The sequence below is a fragment of the Anopheles gambiae genome, chromosome 3, assembly GCF_943734735.2.
Source record: "Anopheles gambiae chromosome 3, idAnoGambNW_F1_1, whole genome shotgun sequence".
Classification (NCBI taxonomy): Eukaryota; Metazoa; Arthropoda; class Insecta; order Diptera; family Culicidae; genus Anopheles; species Anopheles gambiae.
In genome coordinates this window covers 99043212-99051558 of record NC_064602.1, presented here as the reverse complement: position 1 = coordinate 99051558, position 8347 = coordinate 99043212, and positions in this window count along the sequence as shown.

Below are 8347 nucleotides of genomic sequence, written 5' to 3'. Positions count from 1 at the left end.
TGTTGTTGAGATAACGGAGAAGAAGACGTCGAAGATGTTGTAGTGCTTGAAATTCCAGTACCAAGAGTTTGCCGGTCAATGATTGTTGGATCAAAGATATAGGTAAAATTTGCTGCTGTTGTCGACGTTTCATCACGCTAAAATACGATTGCGTAATTCATGTGCACAAAATACAGAAAAAAAATGCTGTTAACATCAGGTTTTAATTCAATTGTTTGAATAAAAAAAACTTAGCATTCGAAGAGTTTCAAAAAAAAATATATCGTGCAAAACTAATGTTATTTAACTGCATTACTAATTATCTATAATATAAATTCTAGTTGTAGACAAAATTTGTAAGTATTTCTATAAATAAAACAATTTTCTAAATCATACAAAAATAAAACGTTGTTATTAAAGTCTTCTACAAATATCTATAACAATATAATAGCAATATTATTATTTCTTCCAAAACCGCAGGATTAATCTTGAATCAATTTCGATTAGTCAAAATTCAATAGTTGTATCAAAGTGAGTTGATATACAGTCAGAATTCATTAGTTGAACGCTTTTTAGTTGACATGCTTTTTAGTTGAACGCTCGATAAAGCGGTTTAAAAAAAATACAAAAATCTCATGGCTTGCCGAGAAAAATTTCAGTTTTTTTTTTTGTATGGAAAAACGTGCCAACTAAAAAGCACATATTCAATAGTTGGCAGGGAACGACGTTGCTGACAAAATTTTATATTTTATTCGTCTCGTCTGTTTAATCCACCTTGGTCGTACGATGAGCGTTTTCACCACCTAAAATCGAGCGGGTCGTATCTCGAGGGTCTCCTGTATACGTTTTAACTTAAGGTCGCAAAAACACGAAGCGTATAAAACTGCTTCTAGACGACCCACAAAGTGTTCCACGACAATTTTTGGCGACCATTTCCATCTGTCAAACCGTCTACGTTTTAGCCAAGGTCTTTGAAAGAGAACAGGTCGATGCGTTTAGAGTAAATTGAAAGAAAGCCATAGGAAAATTTCGACAGGTAAATTAAACATTGTTTAAGTATAGCGATAGACGTTGCTAGGGGAAGGTAGGTAAAGACGGATACTGCGGGTAAGATGGACACTGCGGTTAAGATGGACATAAATGCATGAAAAAGGTAATTTTCGAGTAATTCAACAATGTAGAATCCAAACTGAAGGTAAAACAAAACAATTGAGAACATTTTTCGTGTAATATATGCGAAATTGGTTGAATTTACAAACAAAACAAATTTTCAATCGTGCGCACCTTTGTGGATCTAATTTGATTACTGCGGGTCTTAAGCTCTGTAACATGCATTGTTTATAGTTTCGGAAATTTTATTCCACGAACGATTTGTCATGATTGTTAAACAAAAAACTGGCGAAAGAACGAGAATGAAAGAATTAAAAAAAAATGTTTTCTGCTGGTTTAAACATCCTGACACCAAAGCGGGAAAGACGGACACTTTGTCGTAGGGAAAGATGGACACCGAATTTGTCGAGTTAATTTACTTCTGATATGAATTGGTGATGCATATATTTCTTAAAACACCTTAAATAAGGGTATTTTGAAGATATAAACCGTTACGCAACTAGAAAAAGTAATATATAAGCGAGAAATTAAACACCGGTCAAAATAGCAGTCATTCGTTACGCTAATACTCGCTCTACGCTGATGAGGTTCTTCACGAAATCCAATATTTTGTCACGACTTGGACAACTTTAATAAAAAAAAGATAAAGTACTGATATCAAATCGTTCAGGAATAGATGAGAGATTCTATGGGTTTACAGATATCCAAAAGTTCAAACTTCAATGTAACAAATAGCTGGACCTAATAACAAGTCCCTCAAATATGCTGTGGTCGCGGACTTTCCGCGGAATAATTTCCTAAAGCGAAGTTTTAAATTGGTGTTCTGTAAGCTGGTGCAACGTCCACTGTTAGCGTCCGATATTAAAAAAGATGCCTTAGATTCTGCATTCTACGTTCTATTAGGAGCGCCGCTTACAATTCCTAAATTCACGGCTGAATGAATCGTCGTTGCAACTGGCAAAGAATTGGTTTATAAACGAACCAGGACGTGGAAAGCGATAGAATTTGTTAAAATACTGTAAAACTCTTCAATTTCCAACGTTGTCTAAAGGTGTCCATCTTAGCCTTCATGGTGTCCATCTTTCCCATATCAGGTGTCCGTCTTACCCGAACATTTCAAAACTGCACGAAAAAAATCACGTTTTTCGTTCATGAAAAAACGCAAAAATCGATGGAAACTGAAAAGTTTCAACACATTTTCTGATAAAACATGAGTGTAAGATAATGTATGCACATTTTCATGGTCGTTGCCCCTATATATCCTTAGATTTTTACCATTTCCCTTAACGTGTCCGTCTTTACCTACCTTACCCTATCACTTACAAAAAGAGTAAAATACATCGAACAAAAATGACTTGATTAGAAAATGTGTGCTGTAGTAATAATCTGGACATTCATGTAATGAGTACAGTTCGTTACAATATGTCTATCATTACATAAGCAATCTATATGAGCATGAACACTATGTTAAGCATATTATTTATATTTAAAAATATAGGAGGTCCACTAGCATGAGCACTAAAACAAGAAGAAAAAAAGTCACCGCAAAACCAAGAATAATAATAAGTTTTATACACATCATGCTTCAGGAAAAAATATTATATAAACAGTACTCAAACAAACCAGGCTGATAAAAAGAAGTTTAATAAGATGTAAAACGGATAAAAACAGATTTAATTTTCGTAACTTACAGATCTATGTCTCTGATGTGTTTTAAAATTCGAACGCTGACGTGTTAGAGACGCATGGCGCACCTAGTAGAGATAGACGATTGTTGTTGAAATTTACAAAAATATTCGTTGTAATCACGCTCAAAATAATAAATTACGAATAGTAATCTAGCATACATTTGTAGCGCGTTTGCGGAACAATGGAATGAATAAGGATAAGAAATATAATCATTATATCACTAGATCTTTTATAGACTGATCTTTTTATAGACTTTGTTAAGAAAGTGCAAGAAGGGCAATTTATTTATTCGAACATTAATTATTCAAAAGTATTTTATTGATTGTGCAAATTTATACAATGTATTTGTGATGTCCATAGTTGTAAAAAACACAAATGCTGCTCTCGACTCCGGGTCGATCCGTTAGTTTAGTCGTATGACCCATCACTAATGTACAGTGCACATTCTCTACAGGGTGGTCAATAAGTTCGAATACAATTTTTCATCGTTGTCCAGCTTTGTACCATGTACAATCAGTGTAACCAAACGTGGGAAGCTCCACGTATTCATAGAGAAAAACATGAAAATCAATGCTGCGTATTACAAGAGACCGAGGTCCTGGAGAAGGTTGTGGCCCCAGCACTTCAGGAACTGTACGGGAAGGATCATTACGTCGTAATTACGTTCGTAATTTTACGTCGGAATTTTAGCACCTTAAGCATTTCATGTTATAAATCTCATAACCATTTTACATCCTTTTCCTCACTCATAAATGAGTTTCGCTTGAAAAAAGTGCAAACAAAACTGTTTTTGAAGCGTTTTAAAAAGGGTCCAAAAAGACGTTGTTTATAGTGATACTCGTATGGGTTAAAATAGTGCCACCAGGTCAAAATAAACGTATTTCTTAGATAATTGGAAATTGTTACGTTTGTGGCACTAGTGTATGCTCAATACTACATGTATTGAGTCACCAATGAACTCTTTTTCATCACAAACTGTATCGCAATATGGTTTGTTACTGGTCTGTTTTTCCGGGATGGAATCCGTTTGTAATATGCGCGCACCACACCGCTGTACGCTACAACAATGTTTACATTTTTGAAAGCTCGCGCCTATGGAAAATGGTGGCACACTTGCCCCAAATAGAGGTGGCTCTTTTGCCCCAAAAGTTGTAACTTTTTTGAAATTTGATTTTTCAGTGACAAAAAAAATTTTTTTCATCTAACCCCACAAAAAACGTTTAACGTTTTCTCAGCTTTACGGTGGTGTAAATATTTTCTGGGTTGATTGTTCCCATGATTTTTTAGAGCTTATTTGGTTTGATTAAAAAACCATAATATTCTGCTCAATTTTGAAACTCAACATAAATCAGTTCAAAACAATGGGAAAAATCGATTGATCTACATGAAATTCGGCACAGTATACCTAATCATTGGAAAGCAACCACATGTATACACAATTGATCATTTAACTAAAGTTTTTATGGAAAAAATGCTTGGTGGCACTCTTGCCCCTATCGCACACTTACCCCCAATTTCCGCTACGTGAAAATCAATGCTGCGCACTACAAGATCAAGGCCCTGGAGAAGGTTGTGGCCCCAGCACTTCAGGAACTGTACGGGAAGGATCATTACGTCTTTCAACAGGACGATGCACTGGTCCACACGGTGAATATCGTCCAAGCGTGGTGCCGAGGCAATTTGACTGATTTTCTCGATAAGACTTTGTGGCCTCCCAGCTTCTCCGATCTCAACCCACTGGACTTTTATGTATGGCCATACATGTTCGCCAAGCAGAGCGAACATAAATAAACATATTGAGCAATTTAAGAAGGTTATTTCCAAGATCTGGGACGAGATGCCGATAGACCATTTGCGTGCCGCGAGTGATTCTTTTGAGAAGCGTCTTAAGCTCGTAATTAAAAACAAAGGGGGTGCGTTCCCCGCTAATATACCCTAAACGTTCTCAATAAACATAGCTTCCATAGGAAATGACTTGAAAAAGTCTATTTATTTTTAACACATTTTGAACGTGTATTCGAAATTATTGAACACTCTGTAGATTACACGTGATTGTAGACGGCAAATACACGCGAATACACGCCGTACATTCGCGACTGACTGTTAACTAACCTCTGAAATAGTGCGTTAAAAGAATCCTACTCACGGGGTAACCAGATACATTCACTCTGCACTGCTCCAGTTTGTAGTAGCAGTTGTTCTAAAATGATTCTATGACCAATTTTAGATCCAAACTGATTGAACGAAAACAGTTTTTTATGTAACGAAAAGAGAAATTTGATATAAAAATAGCAATAGTAGGGTCATTTGTCAATTGTTGCACACTTAAGGGAACATCCAACGTATTTAATATGTTTGAAATGGATGAAACAACAATATTCTTGTTATTTGCGTCTAGCATACATTACTACTGGGTTTTCCAAATCAGTTTCGAACGTAAATATTGTTCTTCACCGCATCTAAGATGTATTTCAACAGCTATCAAATAGTTTATTTGTTTCAACATGAAATTTCAGTTTCAACACATGATTTTCAACACATAACAAAGAACTGTCAAACTCAATCCAGCCTGAGTTGTGTTGAAAATCATGCTGTAGAAATTAAAATTTATTTTGATGGAAATGAAATGTCAGATCGATGTGGAACGACATTTTGCATGCGATGAATAACAATGAGGCGGTTTCCAATGACTGATCGATGACGACCGATAGTTCATTCTGTGGAATGATTCACCGATGAACAGGTTTTTGGTTAATTTTTAGCTAAAATTTGACCACTGTGGGACCGTTGAAATTCATTTTTGTTCATTTCAGAGTCATTATAGTCCATTTTGGTTAATTTTTTATTCATTTCATGAAATTTTTGATTCCTGGGTCGTGTTATACATATAACTGAAGTTCATTTTTATTGATCAAGTTCATCGCAAACAATCGATCATCATCGATCGTTGGTCAGAAAGAGCCTCAATGTTTACATTGGAAAGTGACTTGGAAAACTTTGTATTGTTTCATAAATATTTATATTTTATTTTAGAGATAAAAATTATGAGTAATGGCAAGAAATACTGATTTTCAAGCCTATTCAAAATTCCCATTGTTGAATACTAACACAAACTCCAAATTCTATTATTGCACACGATATATCCAATTATATCACACTTTCCAATACACTGAAATAGATAAAATGAGCCCTGAAATTGGCGTTTTCTATCGGTTAGTGTTTAGGACAATACGAGACGCTGTTAAGTTATACGTTTGTCCTTGGTTCAAGCCGGAATTCTGCAAAATAAGTAGCGAACTTGCACCTGCCACTGCACGCAAATTGTAAACAAAACACTGTCAAAATGATATCACAATGAAAAAGGAGGTAAACCTTATATTGTGAGGCACAATTCTTAGCATTTTTGCTAAGAAATCCATTTGTTTTTATCGAAATTAGTCTAAATATTTTCATTTGTGTTAAAAAAAAAACCGAAAAATACTCTTTAAAAATAATAAAATTGTGGTATATGTGGCAAAAATGCTCAATATTCAAGGAAAAGTATGCTAGCTTTCATAAAAATAATATAAATATAAAAATATAAAAATTTGGATAAACAACAATTTATACACAGTGTGCAATAATTGGGTGGTGTGCAACAATTGGCAAATTATCCTATGTTTATATTCACTGAGACTGCTCGTTGATGAAGTTTTATGCAACTGCTACTAATTAACATGAAACGAAATAAACCAACGAGGTCGAAAATCTCTATAATACAACAACAACATCTACATGCAAGGCATGGAGAAAGCTTTAGGTTACCCCGAGAAGATGATTCGTAAACGTACTGTGACGCATAGAGCACTATAACAATGCTGTCAGATTGAACGACGAATACGATAAAACAAGCTAGGATTTGAAATGTATTTAGCTCTATGTGAAAATGTTCTAGTCTTAACGTGGGTACTTAAAGATAATCCAAGTTGATTATAAAAATAAAAAAAGTTTTACAATTGAATAAGTAACCCAATTAATATAAACCCAACGTTCACTAGGAAATGAGTTGTAGTAAAATGTGTACAATTAATTAATAAACAAAGATACCATGCTTATGTTATAGCATTACATTTTTCAAAATAATTTGATTTTGCTAAGTATAAACATCTAAAGCATGTTCAAAAAATTTCTTTTAAAAACGTAGTGTGGGTATTCGAAAATTTATCTTATGTTACACACACATAACACCAAAAAATGTTAAAAAATTTGAATGAATACACAAAAATGCCTATGCATAAGTACAAAATGCTTAAATGTATCATTTGCATATAAAATCCCTGTTATATTGTGTTGCTCATTCATCACGGCATTGACCTCACGTTTGCTTTTTAACGATGCACTTTCAAAGTAAATTGTATTAAGTGATTGACTTGGAAGATGTCGGATAATTTTTTAAGTCTATAACAAACATGTACACACAATGGATACGAATTGATAGACTGATCATGTTACCTTCGTGAAACTACGTTTTAAAAAATTAGTTTTCTTTACCTTTTCCATGGAACGACGATAGCATTGAGAAGCAATCGGTAGTTGATTTGGATTTTCCTTTAATTGTCGTTGTATATCGCGAACCATATCAACAAAAACTGTTGTCTGCGAATCGCTAAGTAGATCTTGTTTGACCTGAAATATGCCAAATTTAATCAATTGATTACTTTCATTTCATTTTTTTTTCTATAGAAAATTATACTTACAAGATCTTGAGCTACCTCAACTGGGTTAACATTGGTTGGGTCAAATTTAAACTTTATTGTTTTTGGTCGATTTTCCATCTCGCATTCAATGACATTGTTTGCGTATCCGAGAACGTGTAATTTTGGGTTTCGTTCCGTCGAACGATGATTACGACGCTTTTTCATTTCGTTAGTAAATCTTTTTGGCAACGCAGTCTGAAGGGAAGGGGGATCTGTTGATACTACCTGATCTTCTACAGCATATGAAGTATTTGAACTTCTAGTAGTTGTTGTTTCAATCATATTAGTTGAATTTGATCCTTGATGCACATTGTTATTGCTACTACAGAAAGAATTGGACTGTGTTTCGCCAAACGACGTTATGGTCATTGGATTTCCAACATTTTGATGAATGGTATGTTGCTGCATTAATTGCTTTTCCATAATTTGCAGTTGATATTGTAGTTGTCCCTGACGAGAAGATTCGTCTTCATCCAACACAGCTCGATTTAGGACATCGTTTGAAGGATCCTGATCATGTTGAAAAGTTACTTCTGATATAGACGGCGAAATTACTATTTGCTGGATGGTTCCAGGAACAGGCAAAGACTGTTGTATCGCCTGAGAATTTTGCATCGGTATCGTGTTGGTAATTTGTGAGTTGGTTTCATCTGATTGTAAATCTAAATGATGTAATATTGACGATGTTTGATGTTGGACAATAGTATTTTGCTGCAAAAATGACTGCTCGTTATCGCATACATTTTCGGGCGTATATTTATTTTGTTTTGCTTGTAATACAATTGCCGGATCATGCAAAAGATTATTGGTAGCCTGTTGGGTTTGATGATCCA